A 16,002-nucleotide genomic window follows, 5' to 3' on the forward strand; every position below is an offset into this window, starting at 1 on the left:
TCAGCATGTTTTTTTTTTTCCTTGTCTCCTTTCTGTTCACTTAAACCTCTTCGTGGCAGTGAGAGACAGAATGTTTCTGTGGGATCCTGCAGTCTGACATTTTGAATGACTGATGTTACTTTCTTTAGCAGCAAGGTCAGAGAACAAATACATCAAAATGCATTACAGATGCTCTCAGCTGTGGTAAAAGTACACTTTGGCATGTGGACTTACTTTGAAAATGAGTTACAATAAAATCTCTGAAGTTAATTTCCCTCTTTATTTTAACTCCACGTGGGTGCTTTACTTTTTTACTGAACTGAAGTGTTAAAGCTAATGCATAATTTAGACTGTAGCTTCTTGTATGACACACAGGTACTCTTAAGGATTTGGCTGTTCAGTTTCTGTTTTCTCCTAGTCCGAAATAGCATCACATTCACTATCACAGTGAATTAACAAAGCAGCCCATGACCAAAATTAGATGACTAGTGCTAGCATAACTCCCAGCTGAACCCTCTGATCCAGATACATTCATCATTCAGTTGACTAAAAACAGCCCAAAGAAAGAAGACCTAATGTGTGAGTTGGACTTCTGTCGGAAGTAACAAGGTAACTGGAAAGCCCTCCTAACCCAACACCACAACCTGCCACGTCGTTGCAAGCTGCATCGATACCATGCATCGTGTTGCAAGTTTCTTGCAGAGATCTCACAATAACTAAGTCCATCTTTTATATATGGTGTAATACTTTGTTTCTGCATTTGTTTCCATTTGAGCCTATGCAAAGGGGTTTTCACCCTTTTGAGTACTCAAAGGCATGTAGCTCCATGTAGATGATCCTATGCTGGGGCTAGGGACAAGCACAGATGGTAGCATCAATGGATGCTTTTCATTGTTTGCAACACTGTTTAATTTCAGCTTTTTGTATGTTATAACTTCTTGGCTCTTCTTAGCCAAAAAGTTATAACTTAGTAAGGACCAAGGGACAGTGCAAGCAAAAGTACTATCCTGAAGTATTATCTTAATCTCAGAAGTATTAATCTTCCCATTAGGTTATTCTTTTGGCTCTATTCCTTATTGTTATGTCTGGGCCTGTTTTTAATTCTGATTACTACAGAGCATGCATTAGACACTGATTTGGATGATTCCACAAGTGGTTTTCATAAGGCATTTACCGGGCACAGTGTGAGGCTGATGTGGCTTTCCAGTGAATGTTTAAATGGGACTTTTATTAATCCGTGTCTGCAAAAACCAGTTTCCCGTTGGTTTGGTTGTTGATTTGCATATTTTGATTATTAAAAAAAGCCAGGAGGAAGAGCAGTCTACTTTGGTAGTTGAGGTAATTCTCAGCTGGGGGCGCTGCTGCAAAACATCATCTTCTACACATCCTTGCAACGCCATACCATAAATTTACTATTAATTTACATCCAAATTAAATGCATAAATAGTCCATTAATCTTCTACCGTGCAGCTAATGCTCATAAACATTTCTTCACCCTGCACCCTGCTAAGTCATCAGCATCAACACTGTATAGTAAACTGCTTCCATTCACAGTTACCCATAAATACATCGACGTCACTGAGATCCACTGTGGAGCACCTGTGAACACATAATTTCCTCTGGGATTAATAAAGTATTGTGTGATGTGTTATGTTATCCACAGAGTGATTTTACATATTAGCATTCAAAGTTATTCTCATATTAAAGGAACAGTGTGTAGAATTTAGTGGTCACAGAGTACAAACAACCAACTATTCCTCCTTTAAGATAAAAACAACTTTGGCTTATAATGTAGCTAATTCTAAGCTAATAAAAACAATATTCAAAGTACATGTGAATATATACTAATTAAAACCTAATTATCATAATTAATGTCTGGAAATAGTTTTCTCTAAATTTCCCCCATAACTTGTGGAAGGTGAAGTATAGCTACTCAAAATCTTGGGGTGGGGAACAGTGATGATGTCATTTCTGTTGGTTTTATGTTGTGGGATGGACATTTAGTATGTATTGAGGTTTCTTTAAAATCTATATATCTCATTATTATACCATATGTTATTGTACATTTATTACCATTTATTTGTTAATGAATTGACCTTGATCTGGTTTTTGTATTTATCAGGTCAGCTAACAGGAAAAATGACATGAAAAGGATAGCAGAGAGGAATAACACAGATTTAAGTCAATTATCTTTATTTGGTTGTCAAAACTCAACAGGCTCCACAAAACATGTTTTTGGTCATAACTCAAGAATTCATGCGCAAATCAAAGCGTGATTTCACACAAATTTAGTCAAATTTACTGAGCAGTATGATAAAGTGATGGCATTTTATATTCAAAACAATAAAGGTTAATCTTACTGTGGCATCACATTATGCAAAAAAAAAAAAAAAAAACTCCAGACAAAACGGTTCACATTTATCTTCATTGTTTCCTCTCAATCCTATGCAGTACATGAAAAAGTAAGTATACAGTTACTGTTTCCAAGTACCTTACCAATTACCAAAGTAGAATACCCAAACATTATTTGGTGATGCCATATGTTCAACAGCTTGGCTCAAATCGGGTGATACAACAGGACGGGGCAGCAAATCTACAATAAAGGGTTTATACTGGTCTTTTTGGTGTGTGTGTGTGTGTGTGTGTGTGTGTGTGTGTGTGTGTGTGTGTTAACTAAAGTTTCTTACAACCTAAAAGATACTTCAGTACATCATAATTTGAGTATAGCTCAGTACATGATGCTTGTTTTGAGCACAGTATTTTCTACCTTTGATTCCAGCATCCCTACAATCAGTGTTATTTCATTGTGATCATTTTCTCCTCTCCCCTCCTGAGAGGAGCAGCATGCATCTTCACTGGTTAAATATTAAGTACACAGCTCTGTCTCATCATCCTGTCATCCATCTCGCTCCCATCTGCTCCTGCTGCTCCCTTTGTGCCTCTACACACCTCAGCCTGGGCAAGTATGCAGGTCGACGACCCATCTGCTGATAGGCATTACAGAAATACACTATGCTACACGGATGAATTGAACATGAACCCTGTCGTGTGATTCTAATGACAGACAAAACTCATTATAGTGTACTGCAGTGACAGAGAAAAAAGAAGTTGCTTGTGCAGAATAAAAACGGGTGTTCTTTCACGATATATAGCCAATAAGGGTCGTTTCTAACAATCTACCCTGGCAACAAGTGTGCTGTGTAATGGAAAAATCTAAATCTCTGCCAGTAAAACAATTTTCAGTGCTCTGCATGTTGCCAACTTCAGAATGACAGCAGCAAACACTACCTAGTAAGCACAGTAGGTAAGAGGATAAAAAAAGAAGTTGTTACTTTGGATGCAGAGCTTGGTAAGCCAAATGAGGGGAATACACCAGCCACTTAATTTAAAACAAGTTCTAGTGGATGGCAGCATTTTACATGATATGTAGGTATATTACTTGCAAGACTGTAGTAAAATAAATAATAGACTCTCAGTGTGCTACATACTAAATGCTGTGTAATAGTGGGAAGACCACAGCACATTGCTGACATCAATAAACATGTTTCAGATTAGTATTGAAATAATAATATTAAGATAGTACCTTGAAATGTTCTGCACTGATGGGGAAAACAGGCTTCCACACAAAGTCAGAGATGTTTTATTTACGTTTTATTGCTGTGCAGATTTAATTACGGCAGGTCTTGAAAACGTTTTTTTTCCAGAACCTTTGACTGTATAATTATCAAACTGTGAAATCTTCAAAAAATCAGGTTAATGAATTTTGTTACTTTTGTTAGGTGGGTATTTTGTGTTTTCTTGAACACGCCACACATTTCTTTTGTGGTCTGCCTGCAGCCATCTTTATTATGACAAAAAAAAAAAAGACGAAAAAGGGGGAAAGGGTGTATTTTATGAGAAATTAAACATGTTTCTCCTGTGAAGAGTTCAGGGGAATATGAAAATGTCCTAAAATGTGGTAAGTGTTGATTTTAAAGTCCGACTTCTTGTAACAGAGAATAGTTAGCTTTAAGGTTTGTTTTACTAGCTAACAAATGCAGGTAAACCTTAAAGGATAGCAAGAAAACAATTAATTAATACATAGATGAAAATATAAATTAATAAATAAACAAAGAAGATGCATAAGAAAAAAAAATGAAGTATCACTACCCCCAAATGGGTGGTGTGCAGTTTTATGACTAACATTTGGATTCGTTTACATGAATAAACTATAGTATTTGTAGTGAGCCTGACTTGGTATCCTTGCACCTTGCTTCAGCTGTGGTCCACTTTCTGCTGTTTCGTCTGCATCAGCACTGAATAAATGGTTAACTGGTAAGAAGTATCCAATACAAATAAATAACAGGCAGGCTCCGGTAAATTGGATTCAATCTTTTTTTTTCTTTTTCTTTTTTTTCATACTAAAGCAGCTGTGCGTCAAAAGTAACCGTCAAGCACAAAGTGGATAAATGCATTGGCGACGAGCATCGTGACTGTGGAGGGGGCACCAGATCCCAGTTATCTGCTGATCATCTAAATGCGGCATCTATCTACATCCTGATGCGCCTGCTTCTCCTCCTCCTCCTCCTCTCCTCCTTCCTGGAACGGCAGAAACAGGTAGGACACGCTTCCGATTTGAAAACGCATAACCCACATATCCAGCTCGGGGGTGGAGGTGGGAGATAGTGCTTTTACATTCTAGTTTGTACGTTCCCTTTTTAGTTTGTCCATGTCGTGGTTGTTAGGAGACCGCTGTCAGATGAGGAGTCGGTGATAATGGGAGATGTCCTGGCATCTGTAGTGAGATGCGTCGGCAGCAATAACACACTGTTGCTACCCACGCTCTTTTTGCCACAGAGACGTGCGTTCTGCCGCAGGTATGCGGTGGAACAGAGGGGATGGATGCAACCAATTAGTTTGGTCGAGTATAGTTCCACTTTTATTTGCGTGCATTACTGCTGTACCCCCCCCCCCCCCCTCACATTGTAGAATTTGAAAACATCGAGGCTAGTATAGGGCGACCCATTTTCTGTTCTTCTATCCTTATAAAGAAAGCAGCACAACTCAAAATAGCACAATTTGAGACTCTGCATTAACACACTTCAGTCACATCTAATTGTTTGCTAGCACATGCTACCTAAGCTGCAATACAATGTTTAATGAGAAAATGCTTATAATCTCCGACTTTTCACATTGTTCTATTTATAGACTGACAGCAGAACTTGTGCAGCTCCTACTCTGTAAACTGTCATCAGTTATGAGGCCATATTTCAATTTATACTTTCAAAGGGCATGTTTTGTTATTTTGCATGCATTTACGTATTTCTTTTCAATGGTTTTGGAAATACCTTTTCTTAGTTACATTGTTGCTTTTACTGTACCTCTTATTACTCTTCTGTTATACCTGCGTAGAAGGATTTTTGGTGCATACCAAAGAGGATTTAACCAGAGCCATATCATGGTTATAAACCCTCTATACTTTAATTGTAGTTAACAGTATTCTTCTTTCTTTCTTTTTTTTATTAAATTTTTTTGCTGTGTGCGAGGTTATTTGTCGCTTTTCTCACATGGTATACTTTAGGTTAACTGATTCCCTAGTGCTACAGTCTCACTAATGATGGCAGTGGTTGGAAACCACAGCACGACCAAAATTGTCACTGTGTGCAATAAACTTGGGATCTTGTTGCTTTTGAAATTGTTGATTTGAAGATGGGGACCAGGTCTGCGGCCACTCTCAGTCAGTTGTCATCTTCAGGACAGCGATAAAACAGCAGTAAGTGCTGTTATCGGTTCATGATGGAATGGGATCAGCTTGGCAATTACATGCAATCTGTTTGTGATGATAAAGCGGCTGACTGTGATAAATCAGCAAAAATCACTACCTTCTGTTACAAATTTGTTGCCGTCAGCATATACAGAAATTCACAGTAACTACTTAAATTCAGAATCCAGTTGTGTTTCAAATCCACCAGAATACAACCAGCTGGCAACCAGCTGAGTCGGGTCCCCCATTGTGAAGCGATAATGTCACAGATGAGTTGAGCGATCAGTCTGACTGCATTTACAAATTAGACCGAAGTTATTTGCAAACCTTTTCCAGTCTTTCTGAGAGTGAATGCAGTCAGTCTTCAATAGAGAGACAGGTTACCTCCCAGCAGGCGATCTATGCAATTACTGGTCGAAAGTGATTACCGCAACTACTTGCAATCAATTGCAGATACAAAAAAATGACACTGGCAGTTTTTCCTAGTGCTAAGGAGATTGCTGTCCTATTTTTACTTTATGACTTTATGACTTTATGACTGAGCCAGGAAAACCTAACTGCAAAACATTACAAAGCTGTTACCATCTTTAGCATAACAGAACCCTTTTTATCCTTATACCAGTGGTCTCTTCCAGGATGACAGTGCCCCCCATCTGTGGAGACAAGGTGTCAGTTGTATGATGAGTATGAAAATGATGTGAAACATCTGCTGTGACCTTCACAATCAGCCAGATCCCAGCCTAATTGGAGCATTTTAGAAAAGCATGTTCAATTGTATCAACGTGGTCTGTCCTTTACTTTTTCAAAAGTAATAGATTACTCCTGTAAGGTTATTGTTGTAGTACGTTGTAGCGTAGTGTAGTGTAGTGACCAGTTCACCTGGAAACTACAGGTGAGGGACTGTCTTTCCTTTCATCCTTCCAGTGGAGTGCCATAGATTAGGAGAATTAATGCAAAGGAGCACACAAACTAACGCACCGTTTATTTCCCTGCTAATTTGTCACCAAATTGTCTTTTAAAATTGTACTTTGAACTGCACTGTAATCCCTATTGATCTTCTTGCAAACAGAAGTTCCCTTGGTATTGCTCTTCTGACACTTTCAGTAAATAATGCATATAAATAATGCACTTTGTTTTGGGGGTTTGTAGTCCAGCAAGAGCACAAATCTATGTGTGTGTGAAATCTCTTGAAGGCTTGAAAAGCATGAGGCTGAAACACCGAGCACCTTGGCAACAGTTATAAGTGATGGGTAATCCATTTGTGGGAATTTGGGCAAACCAATGCAAGCTGAAGAGCAATAGACACTCCAATCAAATAGCATTTAGGTACGTTTGGAGAAAAAAAAATGTGTTCACACAAACAGCCGCTCATAAAATAGTTGATTAGTTAATGAAATCACGAATTGTAATGAGCCATTTAGGACTGTTAATTACTGCTGCACATTCAGTGCTCCTTCTGTCTGTCATTTTCATATCACAGCCCAGTGTTAGAATTAATTTTACCATGACCAATTCTCACTGCAACAATCAGAAACACGACTGCAGGCATAATGGTCCTCACAGAATCTCTAGACAGATGGATGAAAAATCAGACTGTAATTATTTCATGTGTATTTTCCCTCTCTTCTCTCTTCCCTCCCTACTCATCCTCTCTTCATTCCACTCAGCAGCATGATTAAATGTATTTTTTGTCCGTGGTGTAATCAGTGATAAAGTGGATCATTGTTTGCTCTGTCCAGATGTGCCAATTAAAAACTTGACACCACAGTTATCTGTTTCCAACCATTTTCAGTGCACTGTTTTATAGCGGCAGAGCACGCATGTCTCATTTTTGTCCTTAAAAAGAAAAAAATACATCTTAAAATCAGTGGCTAGGCAATGTGAATTGTGGTCAGTGCTGTGAATGGCATTTTCACACAAATTACAAGCCACAGATTTCCCTGGATGAATACAGCAATTTTCCTTTGATCATTCCTTTTGTTAAAACCCCCAAAGAGAACAACTGTGGAGTGTTTGTTTCTCCGTTTTGATGTAAGCACTTACTGTCTCATTACATTTGTTGGGTTGGTTGCTGTTAAACGTAACAGCTTAAGTTCAGTGGCTATTGCAGCTCCTGTTATACACATCCATTCATTACTCAATTCTGCTGCTAACCTTATTACGTAAGCTGAGTGTTACGCCGTTGTTAACCTGATTTCTGAGTCTTGGCAAAAGTGGACTTTCAGCATTTGCAGTAAGAAAATCTGAACTCCAGGGTAAACTGCACATTAGAGGGCTTACAGTGAGCCGTTTGGATTTGGAGCACTCTGGTCGAACCTTTCGCTCGGCAAATGCTCCAGTGCGACTAAAGGAACTCACAGAATTACACTTTAATGTAAGTGACAAACTTGTACGTAGACAATGGTTCTGTGCTATTGTTGTGTCTCTATTTCATGCGCTCTATAGTGTGTGTAAGTTGTTTGCATAGTAGTATTTTTCATACCCTTACTTTGTAGGCTTAAAATTCCTGCCACATACGAGGCACAGCAGTTACCTCCTTCCTGCTGACTTGCTGTTCTTTGTTGCATTCTCCCAGAAATCAATGTGCTTGTCTTTTGGGCATTAGAAAAAAGTAGAACTTTTATAACTTGCATGGTGAGAGTAGCAGACTTCATATTGTCGGCTTATTGGAATATGCTCAGTGACAGCAGCTAATTTAAAAACTCAAAACAGATGAAATAAACAGTGTTTTTTAATTAATTTTTTTTTTGAATAAATAAATAAGGTGCTGATATAAAACACAAACGAATTACTCTGAGCTGCTACAATATGATATATGGATACTTTTTTTTATTTATATATTTATTTATTTGCTACTGGCTATATTCTGAAAAGTTTGGAAACTCATTCTTATTTATTGCCTGCTGTGTTTGGCAGTTTTTTCTTGCCAGGATAATTAAGCTCAAGAAAACTTTGAAGGCCAGTAGGAAGGAGGGAAATGCTTTAATGCCTATGTTGGACAATAGCTGATACAAATATTTCATTTATTTTTAACATTTGTATCTATTTTTGTTGTAGTGAAACAATGAGAAGTACTTAATACCAAAAACAACAACGACAACAGCAACAGGAAAGATTCTTTAAGGTCTTTATTTGGCTTGGTCAAAATTAATGTCACACAACTGACAATTGTCATAAACCAGTATCAGTTAACTAGGCCGATATTGGGTGATACCAATAATCCCAAAGTAGTCCTCTGATGTTACCCAAAAGCAGTAATCTTATGTTATTATCACAGAAGAAAAATTAAAAGAGAGCAGGAATTAGGAGAAGAGTAGGTATTGATAACCTAGCCACCTCTCACGTCATTGTGGAGGAATTTACACCAGTGTTCTTTATAACATTGCTTCAGTTCACTGATGTTTACAGACGTGTATTCATGCACATCTCTCTAAAGGTCTCACCATCAGGTTGGGGTCTGGACTTTTGACCTTGATTCTCTACATTTTTCAGCCATTCTATTGTGGAGTTGCAGCTGTGCTTGGGATCATTGTCCTGTTGCATTGTCCAAGCTTGGCCGTTAGACACATCCCATTTGAGTCTAGAATACTTTGGCATACAGAGGATTACATTTCGATTCAATGGCTGCAAGGTGCCCCAGTCCAAATCGTCACCCCCCGACTAGTATGGGATTTTTGTGCTGATACAGTGTGCCGTGTTTTGTTTTTGCCAGAGTTGTCACTGTACATTTTGGCAAAGTATTTCCACATTGGTCTGGTCTTATTGCAAAAGTCTTCTCCTAAGAACCTAAGGTGCTCTGCTATGTTTTGTTGTAGATAATATACTTCCCCCTGACAACCCTTCCAAACAAGTCACACTTGCTCAGTGTTTTTTTAATTGTACTTGTTACTGTAACTATAAAATTTGTCATGCTAAATGAGATAATTAGCTAATATTACAAAGTCTATGTAGTATGGGTATTTTCAATGCAATGTAAGGCCGCCCTGTCCTCATGACAGCATTAGTAATCTTAGCAAATACCCAAAACACCATATGTTTCCAATCGAACCAGAAAGACCTCTAGCAGCCATACATACCGTATTATAAATCATGTCTCCTGGGAGAAAAAGAGGAAATAGTATACTATTTTTATGGTGCCACAGAGTTAGCAAAAGGTCAGGGTGGCAGCATGGGGCAACAGAATGTTGGACAGTAGAGGATCATTGTTTAGTTTCATGTCTCTGCTATGAGTTATACTTTTCTTTACCCCAAAACTGTTCTCACAGTGTTGCATCATGAGAAGTATACATTGTGATTGTGCTGTGAGTGTTTTTTTCTGTATTTCAACCAAAAACCATGAGTTTGGCCTAACATTTCTTGGTTGTTCTACATCATACCTGAACTCTACAGTCTTTTCAGGTTAGAAAACTCTTTTTTAACAATTGAAAGGTAAGATTGTCAAATCAAATTACAAATCATATGTTTTGGTATCTATATTAGATGAGTTGTAAAAATATTTAGTTAGAGAGGGAAACGGACATTGAAGACATATCAAATTGAACTTTTCTGTTTAAGATCAGAGACAGTGTTCGGAGTATACTCGCTGTATGTAACACTAACGTAATGCTGAATGTCATGATGGAGTCATCTAAGCAAAAAGCATGGAAAGTGCGTCTCTCTGCTGCTTTTTGGGGTCAGGCATGGCTGCTCAACAGATGGTTTACCACAGCAGCATGGGTAGATTACAGTTATGACTGGTTTTCTGTAGATCTGAAAATGTGTTGACAGCAAGGTTGAAGGATTTGCTCTTGTTTAGAGGTCACCTCTACCTTATGTTCATCTATAAAGGGCAGCTGCTCATGCTGTAAGTAGCAGCCAGTGTTGAGGGTCTCTACTAGCCCAACATGAACTGGGACATGAAGCATTATGTGGCACGGACAGATACATGTCAGTAATAAAATATGATATATAGAGTTCTTTTAGGTCAGTGTTATGCTACAGTTTTTGAGGTTTCAAAATAAAAATTATTTAGTGGGACTGGACGTATGAAGGAATCTCAGCGTGTATCTATGGGTGGGGACAGGGTGTAACGTGATGCTCATGGTTAAGCGTCAAATTCATTTGTCATTAAATTGTGGCCTTTAGGTTGTCCTTGTATTGTAGCTTTTGTCAATAATTTTACAGAACAACCTGCTCTGAAGCACAGCCAAAGCACACAGGTGAACCTGTTACGACATCTTTATTCACCGCCATCTTCCATAAAATTGCATAATATTAATTCAGGTCAGTTTTAGGAGACTTGTATTCCACTAGCATTTAATAATTTTTCATGAAAGCACATTAAGCCCCATGGATGAACCAGTGCTTGCTGAGTGACACAGACTCTCTAAACACCACTAAAGCTGTGCAATGAGATTCCTGCAGGGTGAAAGGCATTTGGAAATCCATCTGTGCTTACAACTCTCCTCTGTGAACATGTTTCTCTTGTATCTTTGCTCTCCCTCTATCCTCCTTCATGTTTTAACCACTTGGTATCAATTACTCATTAATTACTCACTAATAGTAATGTAGCTACAAATACACATACGAAACAAGTTAGGGCGTTGGATTTGAAATAAACAGCGCCCACTTCTAAGCTTGTCACTTGGCCTGGGGTGCTACTTCGGTCTAAAAGGTGGTGACGGGAGGGAAAAGTTATCTGCTAACACAAGCTCCTTATGATTATTATTCCTGAGGGAACAGGCTAAAATCAGAGATATCTGAACTGTTACTATCACTTTGCACTTTTCTTTGTGCTTTCTGAAGAACTAAAAAGAATAACAGAAAAGAAAAGACAATTTCATATCCAATAAAAAGATGAATGATGTGTGTCACTGTAAGCAGTTGAGAGGATCTCCTCTGGGCAACATGCTGTTGCTTTAACTCTGCCTCGATTTCACTGATGTTCTGTCCTCATAATCTAATAGACTAAATACCGTCTGGGTGCTTTTTGGCTGCAGGGATCTCAAAAAAAGAGAAAAAAATCAAGACATTGCAATAATTGTGTGAGTTAGTGCGTTTGTGTTTACGCAGCTTCCTGCGCTACCTAGTCTGAGGCTTTTGTCAACAATTACACCCCTCTGAATGGTAATATTTTAGGCTACATTAATTTACTGTACTTTACCAGAGTGTGCTGCAGTCTTTTATGGTACAGTAATTTACCGTGCAATCTTTGAAGTGGCTTGCTCCTGACAAATAGTTCAATAAAACCTTGTTTGTGTTCTGTGGTATGGCTATTAGACCCCTCCTGACATATCATAAACTATTACTGTGATCTGTTTGGACATTAACGGTTACAGATGTTCCCTGAGCTTGCCAGAGAGCCCGGAAGCTGCACTGCATGCAGGGAAGTCTGCTGCCGTACTGTACTTTATCAAACCTATGCAGGACAGTGAGTGTACAACTTTCCTGAGTTGTACTTGAAAACTGTTCTACTTCAGGCATTTTGTCAAATTGAAACTCCCTGTAGTCAGAGGGTAGACGTGGTTGAGTCTCTGTTGAAAGAGTTAAGCTGAATGCCCCTTCTCACTGTGGGAGGAGGTAGTGTGAGTACATGGCAGCGGACTGAAGTAGGCATCTAAGTATAGTTGTGTGTGCGTGTGTGTGTGTGTGTGTGTGTGTGTGTGTGTGTGTGTGCGTGCGCGTGTGTTCATGCATATGTGTTGTGTATGAAAGTTTTTGGGGGTACTGGCTATTTACAGCTCAGCCTGTGGGAGATGTCCAATTCCAACAGAAAGGGCAGGGGGGCATGGGAAGACCTCCACTCTGCCTCATGTGTCATCCTCTTCTGTTAAGACTTGAAGCAGTCTGTGTGTGTTTGTGTGTGTATGTAGAGTTGTGTATTTGTGGGTGTGTACACACTGTGTGTTGTGTCAAGGTTGCTGAAAACAGTCTTGGTGCATAAGTATAAGAATATGACACTTTTGAACGCTCATGCATAGTTGTTCAGGGAGATTTGTCTAACAAGACTTGAAATTTCCTTGTGGCTCCCTGTTGTTTACAAGGCCAAATACTTTCTGTTCAGTGAGTCATTTTCAGAGAGCGGGAGAGAGGGATAAAGAAACAGATACAAGAAACTTTGATTCCACATTATTTTTCATTGAAGTGAAGAATATTTCAGTGCTTACATAAATGCGCTGGCCTATGAAGAAAACAGTTTGTTTTTCTATGTACAGTGGGGCAAAAAAGTATTTAGTCAGCCACCGATTGTGCAAGTTCCCCCACTTACAATGATGACAGAGGTCAGTAATTTGCACCAGATGTACACTTCAACTGTGAGAGACAGAATGTGAAAAAAAAATCCATGAATTCACATGGTAGGATTTGTATGTCTTTAGTCTTTGACCCCTGTAGAGGAATTATGGACTATCTGTTTTTACAGCACGCCTTCAGTTCTGACTGGTCTGCTCTCATTTGATTCTAGAATACTTTAGTATACAGATGAGCTCGTGGTTGATTCAGTGACTGCAAAGTCTCCATGTCCTGTACCTGTAGAACAAGCCCAAATCAGCACCTCGTCACCACCGTGCTTAACAGCTGTTTTGAGGTGTTTGTGCTGATATGCCGTGGGTTTCTCCAAACATGGTGTCGTGCATTATGGCCAAACATCTCCACTTTGGTCTTGTCAGTCCAAACGACATTGTTCCAGGGGACTTGTGGTTTAGTCAGACTTTCCAAAGAGTTTATGTCGAAACTTTCTTTTTCACATGAATGTTCGTGTTGAAATCAGAATGTTCGTTTGGAATATTAACAAATTCTTAATTAATAGCAGTAATGTTTTTTTTTAAAGAAGTTGTGTTGGTCTGAATTGGGGTGTAAGAAGTGGGTCCTCATTTTAACAGACAGAAGTGATTTCCATCGCATTTCTAAATCCACATTTCCAAGAAAATGCAGCTTGGCAGGGATTGTTGATACCCTGCTGTGATAAAGTTGATGCCCAGCTGTTTCTAAAAGTGCAGCCTCCCCGGTTATTTTATAAAATGTGTTTAGTATGCGATATCAACCGTTTAGAAGTGCTGTTATTGAATAAAGGTCAACAGTTTTCTGTCTGTTGACTCCTGCATTTAGACTGTTTTTGTGGTTAATTTTTTTAAGAGTTCAAATCACGCTAAGCACAAATAGTCATTCGACTGTTCATGGTATTTAATTGGGATTTTTCTTAGAAAAACATACAACTGTGAGAATTTTACAAATTTTTTAAATTATATTACATTTATTAAATTAATCTTGTGTGCGATGTGGAGATTCAATGACTTTCTGTACTATTGCGAGGATACGAAGCCTGACAGGTGTATGCCTAAGAATTGTTTAACTTGACTGACAGATCCCTCATATTATTTACTTCAGTTGTGAGAATTATTGTTTGCTTGCACCATTAACTCTGCCTAAGCTCAACCCCCCAAATTACGACTTCATTAAAAAAAAGATAATAATGCTATTCAGCTTTCAGAAACCTGCAGGAACATGGCATGCATCAGTTTTTCTATGATCTTTCATCTTATTTCAAAATTTCTAAGTGGAATATATTGAGGAAAGGTTAAGAACTGATTATAGCTGTGGTCCTTTGCATTACTTTTTCATTTATGTGAAAGTGTAGCTTTTGTTTTTGTCTTAGCAGTTAACATAATACATCTTTTCGAGAGCAAAAGAAACCACAGAAATTGCCAGCAACCAGATATACACTCAGTTTCAGAAAAGTTAACAAATGTTAACTGATGTCCAAGATAGAAGGTTTTGACTCTGTGTTTGTGCCAGTGTACATACGCTCTTCACAAGAGGTCATGCTAGCTGGTCCTATATACACACGACACCAGCTCTCTCCCCCGCTGCCTCCCTCTCTTTCTCTTTCTCCATCTCTCCCCTCTCTGCCTCCCTCCCTCCCTTCATTTGTTCTAGGGACAGAGTCCTAGTGTGAAGCTTCTTGTTCTTGTCCTTTCCCTGTACTCTGCAGCTTTTCAGCCATCCAGAATGAGTTTCCTTATAGCAAATACACTGTACATGAGACGTGGAAGAGCCTGGTTTGGCCCGCTCTGTGTTCCCGCTACAAGCTCTCTAGGTTATATTTAGCCTTCGACAGGCCACCCTGCTACTACAACTATCATCAGCACCAAAAGGGATATCGGGGGAAGCTGTACCAATTACCGCCAACACATTTTCCTCTCTGCTGTTTCATTGTAAGTAAAAAATCCTTTTAAAATAATGTGTTTGTTGAATTTGAGAGAGCATCAGCATGTCACTGCAGAGAGAGCATGAAGGAATTATTTGGAAGCAGTTGCACTATAAGTGACATGTTGTAACGTACTTCAGCTCTTGTAGTCTTTCAGTGTTATGCCACATAGGCCAGGCTGTCATTGTTGTAGAAATGGTAAACTTGACTGTATGTCCCTGTGTTTAAGTCTGCTTTTGAAAGTGGCTCAATAAGCAGCACAGCTGTGGAAAGATTGCAATGTCATAGTGTATTATTTATTTGTTTTAAGAGATCTGTTTGTATGTGGATCTGTGGATCTGGGTATAGAGCAATACTATTTGGAGCAGGCTGATGGTCCAGTTTGACCTTGGTAGCTTTAGTTTTTCAGCTTGTCACCATATCACTAAAATATCAAATGAAACCTGAGGTATGAAAAAAGTATCTAATGTGATTTTTAGCTCTTGGTAATATTTCTACCTGTTTTTTGGTTGTTTGTTTTTTTTTTTTTGGTCACACACCATCTTTGCACTGTTTCTAAGTAAGGAAATGCTACAGTTAGGTACATATTTGTCTGCAGGGAGAACATTTCTCTTACTCATCAGTTATAGCGGGAAGGGAGGGGGTGGGATTTGGGCAACAGTTATGCTTGCATTTGACTGAGGAAACAGGCAGCAAGACATGGAAAGTTTAGTTTCTCATCCCTGAAAATGGAAATTTAGAGAGTAGGCAGATGCAAAAAAAGGGAGAGAGGGAGAGATAGAGAGACATGGAGACAGGATGGTGGGAACATCTGGAGAAACAAGACCAGTGAAAAAAACCCTGTGACAACACGAGGGGACTGGAAAGTCTCTGAAGAAAGTCTTGAACATAAAGAGTTGTACAAGTGCATTCACTAAATTATATGATAACATATATGATATACATGATTGTATGAACGGAAATGAACTGAATTAATTATTAATTAAGTTTTTTTTTAGATTTAAATTACTTAAATATTTATTCTTTTACTTTATTTGTAAAATAATCATCAGTTTAAGCTCAGAGAGCTGTAATGGAAATATGAGGCCTCTCACCT

General features: G+C 38.7%; 1 protein-coding gene across 2 annotated transcripts in view; it reads left to right on the forward strand.

Annotated features, from left to right (window-relative positions):
- The first annotated feature begins 4,426 nt into the window (after window positions 1-4,426).
- Window positions 4,427-16,002, forward strand: part of atp2b2 (ATPase plasma membrane Ca2+ transporting 2) — a 126,265-nt gene continuing 114,689 nt past the window's right edge. Inside the window, exon 1 of one of the 2 annotated variants that reach the window (XM_086292608.1) lies at window positions 4,427-4,575. The gene's annotated coding sequence lies outside the window, so the exon portion shown is untranslated. The remainder of the gene's footprint in view (window positions 4,576-16,002) is intronic. The other variant, XM_086292610.1, reaches the window with a different exon arrangement.

This window comes from Aulonocara sp. 'chitande type north' Nkhata Bay, linkage group LG5 (genome assembly GCF_057382095.1).
Source record: "Aulonocara sp. 'chitande type north' Nkhata Bay isolate Kocher_YH1m ecotype deep benthic linkage group LG5, A_spYH_male_GT1.1, whole genome shotgun sequence".
In the NCBI taxonomy this organism is placed as follows: domain Eukaryota; kingdom Metazoa; phylum Chordata; class Actinopteri; order Cichliformes; family Cichlidae; genus Aulonocara; species Aulonocara sp. 'chitande type north' Nkhata Bay.